Source organism: Lontra canadensis, unplaced genomic scaffold, assembly GCF_010015895.1.
Source record: "Lontra canadensis isolate GAN:19392208 unplaced genomic scaffold, GSC_riverotter_1.0 scaffold2, whole genome shotgun sequence".
In the NCBI taxonomy this organism is placed as follows: Eukaryota; Metazoa; Chordata; class Mammalia; order Carnivora; family Mustelidae; genus Lontra; species Lontra canadensis.
The window spans coordinates 29,368,347-29,387,877 of NW_022630996.1; the positions used below are offsets into that span (position 1 = coordinate 29,368,347).

General features: G+C 39.8%; 1 pseudogene; it reads left to right on the plus strand.

Moving 5' to 3' along the window:
- Nucleotides 1-239: 239 nt before the first annotated feature.
- LOC116878593 lies at nucleotides 240-18,954 on the plus strand (annotated as a pseudogene).
- Nucleotides 18,955-19,531: the final 577 nt, after the last annotated feature.

Here is a 19,531-nt window from a genome sequence, read left to right on the forward strand (position 1 = left end):
ATCAGTGATCTTTGATGTAACTCTTATAATTGTTTTGGGGTACCATGAACAATGTCCCTATAAGATGGCAAACTTAATAAAAGTTGCGTGTGTTCTGACTGCAGATGTGATGGAAGTAGCAAGAGAACTAGAATGAGAATTGGAGGCTGAACATAAGGCAAACTTGCCACAATCTTGCAATAACACTAACAGATGAGGAGCCACTTCTTAAGGATGAGCAAGCAAAGTGGTCTCGTGAGATGGAATCTACTCCTGGTAAAGTTGCTGTAAATACTGTTGAAATGACAACAAAAGATTTAGAATATTACATGAACTTAGTTGACAAAGCAATAGCAGGATTTGAAGAGATTCCAATTCTGAAAGATGTTCTACTGTGGGTAAAATGCTATCAAACAGGAGCACCTGGGTGGCTCAGTGGGTTAAGCCTCTGCCTTTGGCTCAGGTCATGATCTCAGGGTCCTGGGATCGAGCCCCGAATCGGGCTCTCTGCTCAGCGGGGAGCCTGCTTCCTCCTCTCTCTCTGCCTACTTGTGATCTCTCTGTCGAATAAATAAATAAAATCTTTTTTTAAAAATGCTATCAAACAGCTCTGCAGGCTATACAGGAATTACTCATGTAAGAGTCAGTCAATGAGGCAAACTTCATATTATCTTATTTTAAGAAATTGCCACAGCCACTCCAACCTTCAGCAGTCACCATCCTGATGAGTCAGCAGCCATCAACACTGAGGCAAGACCCTCTGGATGGTTAATATTTTTTAGCAATAAAATATTTTTAAATTAAGGCTTATACACTTTCTTAGACGTAATGTTATTGAACATTTAATAGGTTACAGTACAGTGCAAACATAAATTTTATATACAGTGGGAAACCCACTTTATTGCAATATTCGCTTTATTACAGGGATCTGAACCAAATCCGCCACATCTCTGGGATATGCCTGTAATAGACGTAGTCTCAGTACTGGTTCCTTAAAAGCTAGAGAAAATGTTCTTTGTATGCAAGGTACTCGATGCAGGACTCCATCCCAGGACTCCAGGATCATGACCCAAGCCAAAGGCAGATGCTTAACTGACTGAGCCACCCAGGTGTCCCTGTGAAGGTCTTTCTAAATGAAATGAGGCTGATATGAATCAAGTAGGGGATAACAGTCTGCTCACCACTAGGACAGGGAGCCTAGCTGAGTAGAGAGGCAGGTCATAGGGTATCCCTTCCTGCACCAGAGATACTCAACGTGAGTTCTGGAGCAAAAAAGAAAATGCAAAGACCTGATCCAAGAGTGAAGGAACAAGAGGAAAAAGTCTAAGAGTGAAGCTAGTTGACTGTGTTTCTTCAAGAACCTCTGATCCTTTCCCTGTCTTCTCTGGGATCTCATTGATAGAGAACAAATAATCTATTACTTTGACAGGACCATCACCAAGTTAACCCAAACTACCTTTCATTGCAACAGGAAACTATCACACATGTCCTCTTCTCAATCTGTTCCTTGGCATTTGGGAGGTGAAGGAACACCGAGGGTATGAGCATAGGCCTGGGGAGTCACAGGCTTCTGGGGAGATGGTCAGAGAAGAGTAGGACCCATGGGAAATCTTCGGATGAGGGTAATCTATGGTCACAATTTCACTCCCTTTCAGTTGTTACCATTAAAATGTTTTTAAACATATCCCTTCAAATTTTTCAGAAAACCACAACAAATCCTAAGCTGAAACAGAAAATGCCTGCCCTCAAATCACCCTGTCCTCTTTGTTACAGCATTCATCACACTGTAATTGCTTGTTTTCCTGTCTGCCTTTCTGGCTGAATGATAAATAAGTTTCGGAGGGCAAGACCTTGTAATCTCATTCCTCACCGTATCTCTGGCACCTATCATTTGTGTTCAATAAATACTTGTTGAATAATGTTGAACAAAAACCTTCCCACGTCTCTCTCTTCTAGCTACTTTTACTATTCTTGATCCTGACCCTATTTCTTCCTAGGCAAAGAGACGGTCTCTCATTCTGACATAAGAAGCTTGAAGCTGGATTTTTTGAGTCAAAATTATTAATTGTCTAGTATTTTGCTTTATTAATTCTTAGTAGGGTTGTATTAATAATCAGGACACGAGGTCTCCTGCATGTTCTTAATGCCAACATAGCAGAGAATAAAAATAAGCAGAGTTACACTGTTCCATGCCAAAGGTTCTAAATGCATAGTTCTTACACTAGCAGCAGCAACAGCAGCACCTGAGAGCTTATCAGAAATGCAGAATCTTGGCACACCTGAGTGGCTCTGTCAGTGAAGTGTCTTGATCTTAGGGTCATGAGTTCAGGTCCCAGATTGGGCTCGAAGCTGGGCATGGAGCCTACTTTTAAAAAAATGCAGAACCTCTGGCCCCACTCCAGATACACTGGATCAGAATCTGTATTTAACATGATCTCCAAGTAATCCACATATACACCAGGTTTGAGAAGAACTACTCTTGTCTCTTGTTTGCTGTGCTGTGATACGATGCCGTTCACCTCTTAGGTCCTCCATGTCCCCAAACCTGCAATACTACAGACTTAACTGCAAGAGACTTGTGTTCATGTAACTTTGTGGGATTGCAGAAAGGCAGGCTGTTCCATATTTGTGTTGGTGTGGGGCAGACAGAGGAGACCAGCTGCAGAAGGCAAGACAGAGAGATCAAGAGCTTGGAGCAAGCAGAAATTCAAAGCAAGAAATGAGGAGGAGGCCCCCAAAACTCTAGGTGGGAAGGGGCAGGGTCACTGGTCCATGTGTGAAATGAGGACACTGGCCATTACCATGTGAAAGCAAAATTGACTGCCCCATGTCATTCATGTTAAAGGAAGAAAGCCCTATAAAGTAGGAGAGGAGGGCTGGGTAGAGATATCTATAAATTTATATCCAAAAATAAATAATACATTATGTATTAATTAAAAAATTTAAACAAAGGACCATAAGAGAATAAATTCTGTTGTTGTAAGCAAAAAAAAAAAAAATTATTCAATTCTCTGTGCATTCTCTATGTCAAACTTGGTTACATCCTGATTCTAGGGAAATGTAAATGTATTTCTAGAAATAAATCTTCTTCTGAGATTCCTGGTTTCAGCTGATCTGTATTTATAACTAAAATCTCCATGTCATGAAAATCCTAACTTGGATAATTTTAGTAAAGAACTTTCCATTAAGTTTGATAGGAACAAGGGAAAAATCAGGACAGGTGAATGACATACTTGTGCTTTAGCCCAGGTAATGAAATGGATCCCTCAAATAGATAATAAGATTATATGTGGCAGATCAGCTCTAAACAGGTTTGGGGCTCTTGGATGGCACAGCTGTTAAGCATCTGCCTTTGGCTCAGGTCATGATCTCAGGGTCCTGGGATCAAGTCCTGCATCGGGCTCCCGGGGAAACCTGCTTCTCCCTCTCCCACACCCCCTGCTTGTGTGCCCTCTCTCCCTGTCTCTCTCTGTCAAATTAATAAAATCTTAAAATAAATAAATTGCTTGTGGCACCTGGGTGGCTCAGTGGGTTAAGTCTCTGCCTTCAGCCTAGGTCATGATCTCAGGGACCTAGGATAGAGCCCCGCATCCGGCTCTCCGCTCAGCAGGGAGCCTGCTTCCCCTTCTCTCTCTGCCTGCTGTTCTGCCTACTTGTGATCTCTCTCTCTCTATTGAATAAATAAATAAAAATCTTTAAAATAAATAAATAAATAAATTTCTTGGAAAAAATCTATCGGAGCAGATGTTAGCTTGTGAATCAGAAATTCTAAAACAAGTATTAACTCCACCAAGACAAATTTTCATTAACTAGTTTAAACAGTAACCCCCCCTACCCTGACAAACACACACCCACTTAGGGAATCAACTGTTCTAAACAGTGCAAGTTAAAGTTTTTGTTGAAGAAAGTTCTGTTTTGTAAACAATCAGCTTGATTTCCATTTCAGAAAGCTCCTTGGCAGTTTCTTAAATAGTTGAACATACACTTACTCAGTACATGATCCAGCCATCCCACTTCTAAGTATTTACCCAAGATGATGGCAAGAATATAGCCATATACAAACTGGTACATAAATGTTCACAGCAGATTTGCAAGAGTGCAGTTAGGGAAAAAACAAAAAACACACAAAAAAACGAATGTCCATTAACTCGTGAGTAAACAAACAAATCAGAGATGATCCAAACAGTGGAATACAACTCAGCAATAAAAAGGAAAGAACTATTTATATACATTAATAACACGGACAAATCTCAAATTAGTTACACTGAATGCAAGAACCCAGACCCCCCCCCCAAAAAAAAGAGGACCTATTATATTATTCTACTTTATAAAACTTGAGAAAATGCAAACTAGTCTATAAGGACAGAAAGCACATCAGTGGTTGCCTGGGGAGCGGGGGTTGGAAAGTGAATTACAAAGGGGCACCGTGAGAACCTGAGGCGGGGGTGATGGTTATAGTCATCATTTCAGCTGTGGTGATGGTTTCACGGTGTATGTGAAACTCAAATCTCATCAAGTCCTACGCCGTAAATATATGCCATTTATGTCAACAAACCCTCAGCAAAACTGTAAGAAAAACACTCACTCAAAAACTGTTTTAAAAATAATGATCAGCCATAAATTAATCACCAAAAAGGACTAAGAGCTAAATAGGCTCAACATTCTTAAAGCAAAAATGAACTACGCCCTCTTATTTCATAGAAATCCTTCCAGCCTTACCCAGCCGTGGGGCTTTGCTCTACTTGGGCACAGACTAGTGCCCAGCAGACGGACTGCTGTCATCGTGGATGTGAGGCTGCTCTCTTTGTGTCGACATAAATTTTTTATTGAAATAGGTTTTAGAACAGAGGTCATTCTCTGTGGTTGTGAGAAAAGAGATACCCTCACTTAAACAGGGCATTTTGTCCGCCTAAAGGGCTGTTTGAATGGATGCAATACACGTCGCAAGCTCATTTATCAAATAAGATAAATCTATGAGAGCACTTTGTAAAGTGTAAAACACTGGAGAGGCAGAAAATTGTTACTGCTCCTGCTTCTGCGGCTATTAATTAATTAGGACGGTGATTGGTGATTATGAATTCATTTGATCAATACAATTAGCTCATTTAGAAGACTCAAAGTGCAAGTGAACTGATGTATTAATAATAGAGTTAACATGAAACTGATAAAGGAATAATGAGGTATATGCTCCATTGGCACACACCACAGATGTACGGCCAGCACTGCTTTGTTCCTTCTCTAACACAAGTGTAACATTCCTACATACAGATATGGCTGTGTGTTTGCAGGGGTGGGTGTATACATGGCAGCCCCAGGAATGATTAAGATCATAAGAAATAATAAAAGTTAGGTACAAGCTCTGGTCAACAAAGGTCATAAGCACCTATAGGAGGTCAAATAAACCACTCTGAAACAAGAACCCCTCTCACATTTTTCTATGCATTGGAGAGTATCATCTGGAGGAAAAGAGATCTCAGAACCTCCTGTCTTACAGTTCTCTCTTTCTACCCCCTGCATTTTACCTTCCCTGCTTTGTTCTTGACCTCCTCTCTTTAAACTCCTCTGGTCTGCTGTGCTCTTGTAGGACAAATCCCAAGTTCCATTTTCTCTGCCTCTTTCTCTTCCCAGGTTTTTTCTTTCCTGCAGGGATAATCTATGTCTATCAAATCTTGACACAACTCCTTCTTTCACAAAATCTTTACAGAGCAATGCCACAATGCTGTTTTGCTGGACTTTGTAGTTTTCTGTGCTCATTTTGAGGACATCATACACACAAAGATCTTGAGTGTGTGTTTACTTGAACATTCCAAAGAATTTGAAACGAAAACCTATTTTCCCAGTTCTTAGCTAAAGCTTTAAAAATAATAAATTCCAGCCTCTGCCTGGAATTATCCCTGACTCATGCCTCTCTTTCATTTCTGAGCCTGGGGAAGGTCTGAGGTGATCACTTTCATACCTGATTCACCTTCTCAATTCACCATATAAGGGATTTAAAAAAACAAACACACACTATAATCGTAATTCAATTAGTGAGAGTCTATGACCCAAAATTATGAACAATGTAATATGATGATATAAATATTTGCTTGGATTTTGTGAATTTTGTGAATTCACTAACATAAATGCTAGTATGAAGAAATGAGTAAATGACCGGGTCATCCGTTAGTACTGTTAAGAACGGCAATACCCTCTTAGCCTCATAACATGGGAGACTCCTCTCCCACATACTAGCACTATCTCTCTGGCCAGCCATGCACACTGCTTTCTCTGCTGAGACCTGATGACGGAAGAGGTCACTCTTTTGGTTGAAGGAAGCGTGATGATGGGTCCTAGAGGGCTGTCAGGATGCTGAGATCTTAATCTCTATTAGCATGGACTGGATCACACCCAGCAGCAGAGACTGTAGGATACACCTCCCACCCTCTGAGCAACCCTCCCATCCATGGGAGGAAATTTTTTAAAAAGATTTTATTTACTTATTTGAGAGAGAGAGAGAGAAAAAACAAGCCAGTGGGGCCTGGGGGAGGGAGCACAGCAGAGGGAGAGGGACAAGCAGGTCCCACTGAGCGAACCTGTAGTGGGGCTCCATTCCAGGACCACAGGATCATGACCTGAGCAGATGGCAGACACTTAACCAACTGAGCCACCCAGGTGCCCCCAAACTCATATTTTTAATGGGAACGTCTATGTATTCAACTGCCCTTTGTTGTAAAGTGCAGCCAAAAGGCAAAACAGCTGAAGTGATAGCCCCTGTCCACTGTCAATAAAATCCACACACCAATCCAAGTCCATCAGATTTTCCTTCCAAATATTCATTCCATTAATTCCCCTTACTGGTATCCAGCCCAGGCCCTGGTTTTATTTGTGTGCAGTTGCTCTAGAGCTGCCATGGGACAGGCACCTCCATGAATTTGTATTAATTCTCAACAGTAGCACTGCAAATCAGTTGCAAAGCTTTTACAAATGAGAAATGGAGGAAGCTATTATTTCTGTCTGCCTGACACTGCTTGGCATCCCCTCAACATCCTTTGGGGCATTTCCCCTTCCCCACCCAATTTCATGGATGACAGCACCCTTCCCCCTCCTCCCAGGCATATTTAGGTCAACCATGGAACCACACTCTTCTGACACAGGGACGATCCAGGGCAGCCCTAATAGCGATGACACCGCCACGACAGCAGTTTCATGATGGCAACTATTCCAAATGTTGTAAACATTTGAAGGCGTCTCATCCTCATAACAACCCTACCACATAGGTCCCAGTATTTTTCTCATTTATCAGATGAAGTGATGGAGGCACAGAGAGGTTAAAGTACTTACCTAAGGTCCTAAGCTAGATCATAAATTCTTCTATCAGAATTAAATAATTGTAGGAGCACTTCGGTAGCTCAGTGGGTTAAGCCTCTGCCTTCAGCTTGGGTCATGATCTCAGGGTCCTAGGATCGAGCCCCACATCAGGCTCTCTGCTCAGCGGAGAGCCTGCTTCCCCCTCGCCCCTACCTGCCTAAATGCCTACTTGTGATCTCTGTCTGTCAAATAAATAAATAAAATCTTAAAAAAAAAAGAATTTAATAATTCTAGCTAAGGAAAGAGTCCTTTTCTCTTTGGTAGAGAAACTAAAGGGGGAGTGAGCACATTGTGACCAGTAGCCCCTTCCAGTACTGCCTAGTGAAAGCTACCCTGTACCCTGCCCTTCCCCACAGAGGAGAAGAGAAATCTCTAGCTCTATTTCTTGAGGCCCCCAGCTGTCTCAGTTCATGTTTTCCCCAGGCTTGGTTGATCCACAATCCCTCAGCTTTGGCAGTCAATCCAGTAATCGTCCAGTAGATCTTGTTTTTAAGCCTATATTGAACTGAGATTCAATTACCTGCCAGTAAATGATTACTGACTAACACAAGAAAAAGAAAACCTGGGGAGGCGAGCTGGTACAGCAGGGGGCACAGGCAGGCTTTTCTGATTCAAAAGCACCTGGCCATACCACCTGACCACACAGCTCCTCAGCTGGCCTGCCCACCACAAAATCACCACTGTACAGGTAGCCTTTCTGGAACATGGTTTTCACCACTCTTCAATTTTTCCAACAGTTTCCCACATTTCCAGACACATCAAATGCACACATCTCTGTCTCATTTTCAGTGCCTTCCAGATCAGGCCTCTCTTAAATTTGAAAACCCTCCAGCTATCTCCCACCCAACAAGAATCTAGCCCAAATCATGCCATTCACATTGCTGTGATTCCTTCACTCCAGTCCTTTCAAATGACGAAAATCATACTTATTCGTGACTCAGTTCAAGTCTTGCCCCTTTCCAGAAATCCCAACTACTCTCATCATTAATAATTTCTTCAACTAAGAGTACTGAAACCACTTTGTTTGGAAACCAATTTAACAAAACAAGTGGAACGAATATATTTGTCTCCATATCTATAAATAGTTTTATTTCATTGGATAGCTACTCCATGAAAATACTGCTAATTGGGAAGTGTCAGTTAGGATTTATTTTTTTAAAAAAAGAAAAAGAAAAGAACAATTGTAGAATAGATTCCATTAAGTAATTGTGAAGCTGATTTCCTTGATACTTTTTTTTTCTTTCAGTTAAATGGCTCGTGTTGTATTTTTCTATTCAGTGACAAACACACCAGAATCCAGATACAAATTCAACTGTGAAAAAACAGCAGTATGATTTCTCCAAACATCTATTTCTTAGCTGAAGTGTACTGTTGTTCCTACAAGGAAGGATTTCAAAGCCCTTCCTGGAAATGAGGTATGCTGCTTCCCAGATTGTCTTCAGGGAAGCTGGACTTGGCATTCTCACATTCTGAAGCAATTGATCGCTTAGCATACCCAGGAATACTGCAATCCAATTAGTGGCAAATCACAAAGCCTACTGATGCCAGGATGAACAATCATCATTGTCCCCAAAAATGCTATTTATATCTCCCTTCTTCTGAACCTCAGACTATATTTTCTTTTTCTTTTTCTTTCTTTTTTTTTTTTCTTCAGTAAAAACTACTTGAGCCCTTGACTTGGAACCATTTATATTGAACTTAAGATCTCCACTTTTCCTAGATAACACTCCTATAAGCCTTGTTTGACTTGTTCTCTAATTCTACAATGTTCAAAAGTGATTTCTAAGAGATAAATCAATAAAACATTTAGAAGACGATAGAGGAAATACTCTTAGGTCTTCAGGATGGGAAAATGACTTCTTCAGCAGAATGTAAAAAGTACTAATGTTAGGTAAAAGCCAGCTGTGAGCAGCGGAAGGAACACCAGAGGCAGAGTCCCAAGTTTTCAAAGCAGAATGATAGAGACCTGAGCTGGCGGCAAACTGGTGATAAACAGATTATACGTCAGAACTCGAGGGTTACAACATCCCCATGCTGTGGCTTCCAAGTATTAAGGCTGACATACCAAGAGCCACAGGTGCAGAGCATGAGCTCTCCTGTTCTACTTCTGCTCAAGGTAACTCTGAGACTGCAAATGATAATGCATTTGCTTTAGGGGCACAAGCCCACCTCCCACTGAGAAAGGTGGCCATGACAGTACCAGTACAAACCTCGTCAATGGTTGACAAAGGGTGGAAGCAGCCTCCATCAGAGACAGCCCCACTGTACCTCCCAGCTCCTCCCACTTCAGAAAAATCCAGTAACATCCAATCCCAAAACCGCTAGAGGCTGGTTCTACCTGGCAAACTTCCCTCTCTCCCACCTGGACAGTGTACTTTCGCTTTAATAAACTGCTTTGTGCTTGCTACTTTCCTTCTGACTGTCTTTATTTGATTACAGATTCTCACTCAAATCTTTTCATGGGGAATCCAATAACTGAGACCTCTAGTCACACAAGGCAGACTCTCCTACTGCTAACACTAACAGTAAAAGAAAAACTGACAAATTTGATTTTATTGAAATTAAAAATGTATGTTCTTCAAAAGACACAATTAAGATGTAAAGGGGCGCCTGGGTGACTCAGGGGGTTAAGCCTCTGCCTTTGGCTCAGGTCATGATCTCAGGGTCCTGGAATCGAGCCCCACATCAGGCTCTCCACTCAGCAGGGAGCCTACTTCCCCCTCTCTCTCTGCCTGACTCTCTGCCTACTTGTGATCTCTATTTGTCAAATAAATAAATAAAATCTTAAAAAAAAAAAAGACAGTAAAAAGTCAAGCCACAGACGAAGAGGAGATATGTATATACATAAAACTACAAATCAGTAAGAAAAAACAATGCATTAAAAAAAAAAAAATGAGCAGGTGTCCTGAACCAGTACAGCATAAAAGAGGAAATCCAAACAACAGACTTGTGAAAGGTGACAAATTTTACCAGTAATCAAGGAAACACAAATCAAAAATGCAGTAAGATACTATCAATCACCTATCAAAATAGTTAAATTCAAGACTCAAAATAACACGTGTATAATGAAAAGTCTCATATATCACTGGTAGAGGCATTAAATTATTACCACCGCTTTGAGAAAATTTTTGGCATTATCTATTATTCATCCTAGGAATAGCAATCCACTCCTAAATATATAACTCAAGAGAAATATGTGCACAGACGTGTCCATGGAAGCCTTCAAAATGACCAAACCCTGGCTATAACTCAAATCAACAGTAAAATAGATAAATTATGACATATTCTATAATAGAACACTCTACAGAAATGAAAATAAATACCTCCAACTAACAATATAGAAGAACTTTAAAAATACACTGTGGAACAAAGAAGTCCGAAATAGAGAACGGTATAATTGTGCTTACATGAAATTCAAGACTCAGGCAAAACTAAGCCATATAGGGAAGGATAGTGGTTGCCTTTAGAAGAGAGGATTCCTTGAGATGTACAGTTATGATCTGTGCACTTTTCAACGTGTTATGTTAAACTTTGGTTACAAATATATTAAAAATCACTGGCACTAGCAATTAGAAAATCATTGGATTTCTTGGAACATTTTCGGAGTGTAATTTGGCTAAAAGGCAGGTTTCAAGTTTTTATACAAGGGGAAAGCAAGAAATAAAGGGAGGCAGTTGATAGATCAACGTTGAAAAGGGAAGCAGCCAGTACCAGCTCATGCAAACATACACTGTGCATCAGCCTATCTGTTTCTGGGCACATTAGATTTGCTGATGACTCAATCTTTACTTTTGCTTTTGTGATAATCTTCACAAAGTCACTCTTGTTCCTATGATTTAAATTAACCATATAACCATAAACTGAATAATGAACATTTATAACCCTATCTACAGAAACGAGAAGCGTTGTCTGTTTTGAGATAGAAATGGCCAATATTGAAGGAAAAATAACTTTGACTCTGAATTAATATATCTAACTTTAATTTTTTTTCTAAAATAGTGAATATTGAAAAGTGAGTTTTCATAATCAATACATACTTATCTTAAGTTCCAAGAGCAGTATGTCTTCAGTGTTCTTGTTCTATTTTCCACATTCTGAGTAAGATGACTCAGCAACATTCGCTGTAATTAAAAACCTAATATAAATATAGGAAGTACACTCCATTATAAAAGTTAATACAGAGGCAAATGGAGCAAAATAAATTTTCATTAAAAAAAGTAATTAATAAGAACTTTGCGGTCTGTGTTCCTAAGTCTGATTTCCTCATTAAAATTAGTTATTCAGTCTTCCATTTTGGAACTTGCTTACTTTTTGTATAACACAAAGAGCCATTATCATTTAATTAAAATTATGCCATTAAATAGCTGATCTTTCACTTCACAAGACTGGGTGCTAAGTTTGACTCAAATTCCAAGTTTAAAGTGCACTTAGCTGAAGGCAGAGGTATGTCTGTAAGTCTCAGATTCAGGGAATGGGCTTTAACACAGCCCGTTGTGAATTAAGGTTTTCTGCCTCAGTCACTGACTCACACTGTATGTCTTTAGGAATGGTGCCCCTTCGAAGGAATTGCTCTAACTCTAAGTCACAAATTTGACTGAAAATGTTAAATCTCATGATCACAAAGCTATTTAAGAAATATTTCAAAATACTGATTAAATTTACAATTCCACAGAATCATAATTTCTGAAAGTATTCTCCAAATCAAAGTCAAAGTTAAATGTATTTTGAAAATTTGCCAAACGTGTAAACTTAATAACTAATACAAACATTTTTTTTTAATTTTTATAAGGTTAAGATTACTGGTCAGAGGACATGATCATTTTCCTAGCTATAAATATACAGTCAAGTTACCTTCCAAAAATATGAGTAGTAGGTTCTTTTCTATGTTTTAGCTTCTTTTTTTATTTGGATTTTTGGCTCCTTTTGGTCTTTTAAATTACACTTACAATGTTAAGATGAAGCCATTGCCACAATACATTAACATATCCATCTCTCAAACACATGAAGCAAAACGTCTCCACAGCACCCTCCTGAGACTGCTTCAGAGATCCTGAAACAGCCCTGATTCTGTTCCTTCTGAAACCTGGTGAGCAAATGCTTCTAACACATACATGTTTTTTTAGTCTGTTGCTTGCAGCCAACAACATCTACCTGATACACCTCCCCACATGTAGAACACTTGCAGATAATTTACCCGCCTTTCTATCTGGATCTTAAGCCACAAAGCAAAAAATTAAGGGAGACCCAAGACAGAGAATGGTGAGCAAGTAAATATTTGGTTGTGGGGTTCCATTTCTTTGAAGACCTAAGTAGGGATGAATGGACTTGCAGAGTAATATCATCAAAAAAACTGGCCTCTCTTATCCAGGTATAAAAAGACTGAGAGGAGGTAAAATTTAAAAATAAAAAATAAAAATTACTAAGGGTTTGGATTGTCTGAACATGAAAGAGATTGGAGGACAATCTCAAGGACAGCCCTTGAGAATAAAAGTAGTATAAAGATGAAACAATAAATTAGTGTTTTACAGAGCAGGCACTAAAAGAATACAATCTGTCTTCTTAAAAGGAGCAAAATTTCAAATGGATCAAGGCAAATAGTATACTAGAAAGTTTCCCAGAAAAATAATTCAGTATATTTTTCTGTTTTCTCAGTAGTAGTAACTTTTTGGTCTCCACTGAGGAATTATTTATCTTTATATACTCAGAGTCATTACCATTTGTTTGAAAATAAATTTATTTGCCTTTTGTTAAACAGAAACAACAGGCCCAAAATGGAGTCACTTGCTAAGCACCCCCCGACTTACTATGTAACCCAACTGCAGTTTCAGCATGTCCCAGGAGTGGAATCTGAAACCAATCAGTGTGGAATTTCCTGATCAAACTTGGGAGACAGTCTGCACGATAAGACCTCTGCCCTTTCCCCTGAGGGAAGGTGACCTTGTCTCAAACAACCCTTTCTTTTCTTTTGCTCATAACTTCCTTGTCCCACCTCATTTTTGCCCCTAAACACCTTCCACTTGGTAGACTCCTGGAAGCACCCTTCTATTTGTTAGTCATGAATCATTGAATAAAGCCAAATCTGTCTTAAAAGTTCGCTAGGTTGGTTTTGTTCTTTAATATGGATAATGTGAAAAAAGGAAAAAACAGGTTAGGATATTGACAGAAGCTTAACTCACAAGAAATCTAGGGATTTGGGGGTTATGTCACCTTACCCCAACTTCATCTCTCCACACCAGCTCCTTGCTTAAATCCTCTCGCGCTGTTGTAATGAAATCCACAATTCTAGAAGACCTCAATATAGTCTGGCCCCTGTCTGTCTGTCCAGAATCACATCACACCACACTCTGTCTGACCCTTTACACCCCAACAATGCTGCTTTCTTTCAGTTCCTCAATCATCCTGCTCACTCCAAGTGCAGTGCCTTTGCACATGCTCTCCTCCTGCCCAACGACCATCCTTCCTCTCCCTGACAATCCCTCTTCCCCAGGTTACTACAGCATCATCACTGCTGGGAAAGACTTGCCTGCCCCAGCAACCAGGCTGGATTCCTCAGTTCTTCACTCTCACAGCACTTCTCACTCAGGCTGTAAGTGTACATCTATCAGTGTCATTACTTGATGTTAGTTCTTTTCTACGAAACTGTAAGCTCCATGAGAGCAGGAACTGCATCTGGTCTTACCTGCCTTTTCATCCCCTGCAACTAAAGCTTACAATGCAGTAATCACTTGACAAATTAAGGAAGGAGTCAATCCCCTTGGTACCAATATCAGAGACAGAATCCTGGGCTGGTGACCAGAGCTATGAGTTTGTCTTACCTGCACATTTTTCTTGATACCCAGATATGGACCTGAAAGCAGTCTGCGCGGGCACCCTTCCATGGGTTAGCAGTTCCGCACAGATCTACAGGACCTGATACAGGTGTAGGTAGCATTGCACGCAGCTCTCTCTCCTCATAGGATTTAGGCAGACCCAGAATGTTTGTCCTGGTAACATGTGGATGACCTCAAATTACTGCTCCTCCTCTCTCAGAGAAAACATTGAGGGGCTGCCATGGACAAATAGGACGTTTGTGTCTTTGCATCTCTCTCTAGTGATACTGGAAGAAGGCAGTAAGGTGATGACAAAGTACTGTTGTGACATGTTTCCGTTTCTAATTCCATTAGGTTCCAGATTATACACCTAAAAATACATATACAGAGCCAGATTCCAAGCAGGATACCAAGAACAAAGAAAAATTTAAGGAGGAGCAAGTGCCTTATTTCTCATAGAAGGTGGAATGAGCAAATGGAAAGGAATGGACATGGAATAAAAAATGCTTGTTTTAAAAACAATAATGCAGAGCTTCTAGGTTGGTGAACATGTGGGGATTTGGGAGAGTGGCACACCTGGGGAGGGTGTGGAAACTCTGAGCACTTCCCCCCTCAAACCTGCCAAACCCCCATCCCCACCCCACCCACCCCGTGCCTCTCTTCCACCTGGCTGTTCTTGAGTTATATCCTTTTATAATAAACTAGTGATCTATATTTTATGTTCTTGAGGGCCTCAAAATCAAAGAAGCCTAAGTCTATTTTATATGTGCAGAACTGAGCCTTCTAGGATATTTCTATATCCCCAAGAAAATCTACAACTGTCAGATTCCAGAAATTCAAGCTACACTGATTCAGAGGATGAATCTCAAGAAGGCATCTTCTTCTGTGATATGATGGGTAATAAAAAAAAAAAAAAGCAGTGTTGCTTTTATATTTTGCCCAGCAATGTATGGGTGGATCATCTCTCTGCATCATTACCAACATTTGGCAGTGATTCCTCATTTCCCACTTCCCATCCACATCACTGCCATCGACAAGATACAACATACCTTTATCCTAGAAGAGTCAACAGTGCTTACATGATCTACCCTTTCAGACCCGAAGTGAGATCCAGTGAGACCCAGGGGATTTATGGGTCTCCAAGGCTCTGGAGGAGACCTGTCTCTCCTCCCATCCTCTAAAGCCCGACGGTCTGAAGGAGGCTCCTGATGTTGATATAACTAGTACTCCTGGGAAGCCTCAGAGTTTTCCATTCATCTTCTAATGCCACCACAGCAACCTCATCAAGCACATCAGGTGTGGGCTCCAATAGCCAAGAAGAACTAAAATGCACTTCATAGTCTCTAAAACACAAGAATGTGCCCATAGATAAGAGAGTAGTAGATTCATTCGTCAAGTTCATGCTACTCAGATATCAAATGAATGAACCAATGATAAAGGCAGATATGTTAAAGATTATCATCAAAGAGAATGAAGACCTCTTCACTGAGATCTCCCTGGGAGCCTCTGAGTACATGGAGGTGATCTTTGGCCTTGATGTGAAGGAAGTAGATCTCACCAACCACTGCTATGACCTCCTCATCAACCTGGGCTTCCCATATGATAGGGTGCTGCATGGTGAAAAAGGCAGGCCTGAGACCAGCATCCTGATATTTATCCTGGATATGATCTTCATCAAGGACAACTGTGTGTCACTGAAGAGGAAGTCTAGGAAGTTCTGAATTTGATGAGGATGTATTCTGAGAGGAAGCACTTTGTCTTTGGAGGGCCCAGGGAGTTCATCACCAAAGATTTCAAGAAGGAAAAGTACCTAGAATAACAATAGACAGTTCCCCAATGATCCTACAATTGGAATTTCTATGGGGCCCAAGAGCCCACACTGAAACCACCAAGATGCAAATCCTAGAGTTTCTGGCCAGGGTTCATGGTTTACTAATCCAAGTTCTTTCGCATGTCAGTCTGAGGAGATTCTGCAAGATAAAGAAGATAAAGTCTGAGCCACAGTTTCAGCTGAGGCTGTGTCTACTTCCGAGTCCACTACACATTCTAGTGCCAAGTCCACTCATCCTCTTGCCCCTAGTGAAGCCAGAGACAGATTCCTCATTTTGTTTGAAAAGGTCAGCTAGAGATCATAAAATTTAGGTCTGAGATGGGGCAGAAAGGAACACAATGAATATTCCTCTATGTCCTATTTTAAATGTTTAAAATGTGTAACTTGAAAAAAAAATTTTATTGGAAATGTATACTTTTTATTTTTTGATGTATTATTCAAATATTGTTTCTTTCAATGTAGATTCAATTAGTTTCAAATTCTCCAAGCTTATGAATGATATCAGACACACATTTACTATTGTAAGAGTTTAGTTTTGTAAAAGAAATTGTGAAACCATCCACCTTATTTTGTCATCCAGAATGCAAATATGGCATTGCTATAGGCATTTCTTTGGAACTGTGAAAGAAATCTGCTTTGAGATAGTTGGGATCAAGAGAAAAAGAGAGAAGAAAATCTAAAAGATGCTCATATCTTGACTTCCCTATCCTTTTTATTTCTTATTCCATAAAGTTAAAAAATACATACATGGATTTGCTTAGCTCTTTCAAGGATGTATGAGAAATAGATCTTAATAAACTGAACTCACACTTGGGACACACACACACACACACACACATACACACACACAGAATTTTAAGTTTCTCTTATGAAAACCTTAACAAACCATTGGAAATACAGCCATGAAAAGACATTGGGTTAAAATAAACACAGCAAGTTTTCCTGGTTTAGTAAATAAACTAGCAGTTAACTTTCTCCCATGGTACAGCTATTTAGGTGAAATGCATTTTAATAATACCAGATGGTACCATTTATGCCTACACCTTAGCAAGTACACCTAGCCATTTTCGTATAGCATTCATTTTCAAAGAGCAAGGAGAAAATAAACTAGTAGCTAAAAGCAGAAGAGAAAGCTGTTGGATTCAATGAGCTTTGCATTTGAATAATTGGTATGAATCTTTGACTTTAAGTGTGTACTCAAGGAACATGAAAAGATTCCTATCTTAATTAAAGATATCTTAGGTTGCCAAATGTATTTTCTTTCTCTTTAAAAATGCTATGCAAAATTTTCATTTGAATTACAGGCAAAATTTCAAAAGCAGTTTGCTTTAAAAAAAACAATCACCAATCTCTTCCTCCAATCTGCAGGGGAATAAAATGTAAAGACTTCTCTGAACCTTCTCTCTACTGAACCAGTCAGTCAAATGTCTGCCTTCAGCTCAGGTCATGAGCTCAGGGTCCTACGATCCAGTCCCAAGTGGGGCTGCCTGCTCAGCTGGTAGTCTGCTTCTCCCTCTCCTCCCCACTCATGCTCTCTCTCTTGCTATCTCAGTCTTTCTCTCTCAAATAAATAAATAGATAGATAGATATGTTTTTTTAAAAAAGACTCTTAATTTTCATCTTTACTATCAATAATGACTGTACCCTGCAGGATTTGAATTGTTTCCATTCGATCCTTGAAATGAGGTTGCAAATGTATATAATCTATATTTACTTTTTTCTCTCACTAGATCATGAGCCCTCTGAGGGCAGGCTAGTTATTCCAGCCATAACTGCATTCAGTACTCAAGGTCAGGCATCCAGCAGGCAGGCCACATACTTCCTGGTTTTGTCAGTGCATACACAGCTGTTCATGTTGAGAAATATTATATTTATATAAAATACATATATTATTTTATATATTATATAAATTATTTTATATTTACATAAAATATACTTATATCATAAAACCTCTTCCATATCTTCTAGAACTGTATATAAGTATTTAATATTTAGCATATAGCATTCATTTGAATCAAACCAAGTGCCTAAAACACACATCACCTCTGCAATTCTCAGTGCTTATTGAGATTTGCAGATGTCCAGAAGTAGTCTTCTGTGGGAAGCAGGAGAGGCAGGAGAGGCCACCGACTGGAAAGGAGGGCTGTGCACCTGGAGGAGGAGCTGAAGGTTGTCATGGATGCTTTAAGTCTAGTGGGTCCACACCACACAACCGAATATAGTTTCCTTAGACAGAGGACACCTGATACTACCTATCATTCAGTGCACCTTGTGGAAGAATCATTCGTTATTTCAAAACAACCTGGAACTAGGCAGACAGTGGATTATAAAACAAGATCTTGCCCTTGGGGGCTTATGTCCTAGAAAACTGGTAGTTTGGGGCAGAATTTAAGAAGCCCATCCCCCAAACCAGATGAAAAAAACAACAAACCTAGTAATGAACAGTCAGCACTGCCAATAGGAAAGGGTCCCAAACTCAGACCCTACATTTTGAGAAATAGTATCTTAAACCAGAACCATTTGGAACAAAGTGAAAAAAATGCCAGGAATCAACATGCTGTTTAGCCTCTTGCGAAAACAGCATGGAAGAAAGAAACTGCTAAAGAAAGCCGACAAAATTTGAGAAACAAACAAAACAACTATTAACCCGACTTTGAGGGACCAGGTGGTCAGTGTGGCAATCCGTGAGGAAAAACAAAAACACCCCAAGGCGAATCCTTCTTGCCTACGATCAGTGAACAGAGACTGAGGCCAGGCTGAGGAAATCACACAGTCTGCTTTTTTTTTTTTAATTTCTACCAGCAGAAGAAAGGCAAAGAGGATGTAAGGAAAAATGTTTCAAGGATAACGATCTTGACAACCCATACAAGCTTGACGAGACAGGAGAAAAATGAGAGTAAGGGCGAGCTGGAGGTTGTGGAGTCAGCGCATCAGATTGGAAAGAGAGCCCTCCCCGGAAAAAAATATAGCATCCAAGGTGTCAAGTGACCTCTGTGTGGCTTTGGAATGTAACTTTAGGCTGAAAGAACAGACTGGATATCACTGCCCACACCTGAGGCTCCTTCCTTCCCCAGGCCTTCAGACCTTCGTATGGATGCTAACAACTAGAAAAAAATTAATGAAGCCTATCTCACCATAACAATGAATTATTTTTTAGGTAGTTTAAATTCTCCTCATCTGTTAGAGCATTTACGTGTCATAGAAATCAGCCATTTCAGAACTGTTGAAGTCTGTAACTTTCACAAAATGCTTATTATTTGGCCATATTTTACAAACCTATTAAAGAAAAAAGATGACATCTCAATTATATTAATGGGAATTGCTAACACTTCATTAATGATGCCTAAATGCAATGATCATTTACTGAACAGAAGTGTGAGAAATTTTTATCTCAAAAGTCATTACTGTTTTGTCGTAAGTTTATGTTGACTAATTGTACACTTATTATTACACAAAGTCTATTTCTGTGGTACAAAAAGCTGTTTTACAATTATAAGCAATCTAATAAATGAATCTGAGTAATTTGATGGTAATATAAGCATCCAGCGATTAGTCTCTTAATCAC